Consider the following 3,278-nt stretch of genomic DNA (forward strand, 5'->3'; position numbering starts at 1 on the left):
AGGAGGGGGGGATAGAGAGTGACGCTGGGGGGAGAGGGGGATAGAGAGTGGGGAGGGGGGATAGAGAGTGGGGTGGAGGGGGGATAGAGAGTGAGCTGGGAGGAGGGGGGGATAGAGAGTGAGCTGGGGGGAGGAGGTAGAGAGTGAGCTGGGGAGGAGGGGGATAGAGAGTGGGGGGAGGGGGATAGAGAGTGAGCTGGGGAGGAGGGGGGATAGAGAGTGAGCTGGGGAGGAGGGGGGATAGAGAGTGAGCTGGGGAGGAGGGGGGATAGAGAGTGAGCTGGGGAGGAGGGGGGATAGAGAGTGAGCTGGGGAGGAGGGGGGATAGAGAGTGAGCTGGGGAGGAGGGGGGGATAGAGAGTGAGCTGGGGAGGAGGGGGGGATAGAGAGTGAGCTGGGGAGGAGGGGGGATAGAGAGTGAGCTGGGGAGAGGGGGATAGAGAGTGAGCTGGGAGGAGGGGGGGATAGAGAGTGAGCTGGGGAGGAGGGGGGGGGGGTAGAGAGTGAGCTGGGGAGGAGGGGGGGATAGAGAGTGAGCTGGGAGGAGGGGGATAGAGAGTGAGCTGGGGAGGAGGGGGGGAATAGAGAGTGAGCTGGGGAGGAGGGGGGGGATATAGAGTGGAGGGGAGGAGGGGGGATAGAGAGTGGGGAGGGGAGGAGGGGGGGATAGAGAGTGGGGAGGGGGGATAGAGCGTGAGCTGGGGGATAGCGAGGAGGGGGGGCTAGAGAGTGAGCTGGGGGGAGGGGGGGATAGAGAGTGGGGAGGGGGGGATAGAGTGAGCTGGGGGGAGGGGGGCTAGCGAGTGAGCTGGGGGGAGGGGGGGCTAGAGAGTGAGCTGGGGAGGAGGGGGGATAGAGAGTGAGCTGGGGGGAGGGGGGAATAGAGCGTGGGGAGGGGAGGAGGGGGGATAGAGTTAGCTGGGGGGGCTAGAGAGTGAGCTGGGGAGGACGGGGGGGCTAGAGCGTGAGCTGGGGAGGAGGGGGGGCTAGCTAGTGAGCTGTGGGGGAGGGGGGATAGAGCGTGGGGCGGGGGGGCTCGAGCGAGTGGGAGGGGAGGCGTGGGGGCTAGCGAGTGAGCTGGGGGGGATAGAGAGTGAGCTGGGGGGGATAGAGGGTGAGCTGGGGGGATAGAGAGTGAGCTGGGGGGGCTAGAGAGTGAGCTGGGGGGGACTCGAGCGTGCGCTGGGGGGATCGCGAGTGAGCTGGGGGGCTAGAGAGTGAGCTGGGGAGGAGGGGGGGCTTAGAGAGTGAGCTGGGGGGAGGGGGGGCTAGCGAGTGGGGAGGGGGGATAGTGAGTGAGCTGGGAAGGAGGGGGCTAGAGAGTGAGCTGGGGAGGAGGGGGGTCGAGCGTGAGCTGGGGAGGAGGGGGCTAGAGAGTGAGCTGGGGAGGAGGGGGGATAGAGCGTGCGCTGGGGAGGCGGGGGGATAGAGAGTGAGCTGGGGGCGGGGGGAAGAGCGTGAGCTGGGGAGGCGGGGGGGCTAGAGCGTGAGCTGGGAGGCGGGGGGATCGAGAGTGAGCTGGGGAGGAGGGGGGGCTAGCGAGTGGGGAGGGGGGCTAGCGAGTGCTCTGGGGGGGAGGGGGGCTAGAGAGTGGGGAGGGGAGGAGGGGGGATAGAGCGTGAGCTGGGGGGCTAGAGCGTGCGCTGGGGGGGCTAGAGAGTGAGCTGGAGGGGGAGGGGGGGGCTAGAGAGTGGGGAGGGGGGCTCGCGAGTGGGGGGGGGGCTAGAGAGTGAGCTGGGGAGGCGGGGGGCCATCAGAGAGTGCGCTGGGGAGGCGGGGGGCTAGAGCGTGAGCTGGGGCAGGCGGGGGGTAGAGCGTGAGCTGGGAGGAGGGGGGGATAGAGAGTGAGCTGGGGAGGAGGGGGGGCTAGCCGAGTGAGCTGGGGAGGAGGGGGGATAGAGAGTGAGCTGGGGAGGAGGGGGGGATAGAGAGTGAGCTGGGAGGAGGGAGGGGGGATAGAGAGTGAGCTGGGGAGGAGGGGGGGATCGAGAGTGAGCTGTGGAGGCGGGGGGGATAGAGCGTGAGCTGGGGAGGAGGGGGGATAGAGCAGTGAGCTGGGGAGGAGGGGGGGATAGAGAGTGAGCTGGGGAGGAGGGGGGGCTAGAGAGTGAGCTGAGGGAGGAGGGGGGGCTAGAGAGTGAGCTGCGGGAGGAGGGGGGGATCGAGAGTGAGCTGGGGAGGAGGGGGGGGCTCGAGACGTGAGCTGGGGAGGAGGGGGGGATCGAGAGTGAGCTGGGAGGAGGGGGGATAGAGAGTGAGCTGGGGGGGCTCGCGAGTGAGCTGGGGAGGAGGGGGGGCTAGAGAGTGAGCAGGGGAGGAGGGGGGGATAGAGAGTGAGCTGGGGAGGAGGGGGGGGCTAGAGGAGCTGAGGAGGGGGGGGGGCTAGAGGGAGCTGAGGAGGGGGGGATAGAGGTGTGAGCTGGGGCATTGTGTGAGCTGGGGAGGGGGGGGATAGTGTGAGCTGGGGAGGGGGGGAGCGTGTGAGCTGGGCAGGCGGAAGGGGGGAGAGCGTGTGAGCTGAGGAGAAGGGGGGGGATAGTGTGAGCTGGGGAGGGGGGAGTGTGAGCTGGGGCGGGGGGAGAGTGAGCTGGGAGGGGGCGAGTGTGAGCTGGGGAGGTGGGGCGAGTGTGAGCTGGGGAGGGGGGGTGTGACGCTGGGAGGGGGGAGTGTGCGCTGGGGAGGGGGGAGTGTGCGCTGGGGAGGGGGGCGTGTGAGCTGGGGAGGGGGAGAGAGTGCGCTGGGGGGGGGCTAGTGTGAGGGGGCGTGGCTAGTGTGTGCTAGCTACGGTACTTGGGAGAGCGTCAGAGGTCCCGGCGCTCGATAGGCTAGCTACGGCGCGTGGGGCTGGGCTAAGTGTGTCCTCAGCCCGTTCCAGCTGCGGTCCTGTAGCAGTGAGGACACACTTACCCCAGCCCCAGCGCCCGTAGCTAGCCTATCGAGCGCCGGGACCTCTGACGCGCCGTTCCCAGCAGCCCCCCCGGCCGATGTGTCCTGGGCTTACTCCCTTTAATGCCGGGCACCCTGACCCTGGGACTGTAACACATCCCCGCAGGGCGTTATACTGAACTAACTGGTTATACGGTGGGTTAGAGGCGGCACCAGGGATAGCCAGGCCCGGGAGGCGGCACCAGGGATAGCCAGGCCCGGGAGGCGGCACCAGGGATAGCCAGGCCCGGGAGGCGGCACCAGGGATAGCCAGGCCCGGGAGGCAGAGAGCTCTGTGCGTGTCGGGGGTTGGCTTTCCCTAGCAGTTGGGAGACTTACTGGCCTTGGTGGGT

Source organism: Ascaphus truei, chromosome 4 (assembly GCF_040206685.1).
Source record: "Ascaphus truei isolate aAscTru1 chromosome 4, aAscTru1.hap1, whole genome shotgun sequence".
NCBI lineage: Eukaryota > Metazoa > Chordata > Amphibia > Anura > Ascaphidae > Ascaphus > Ascaphus truei.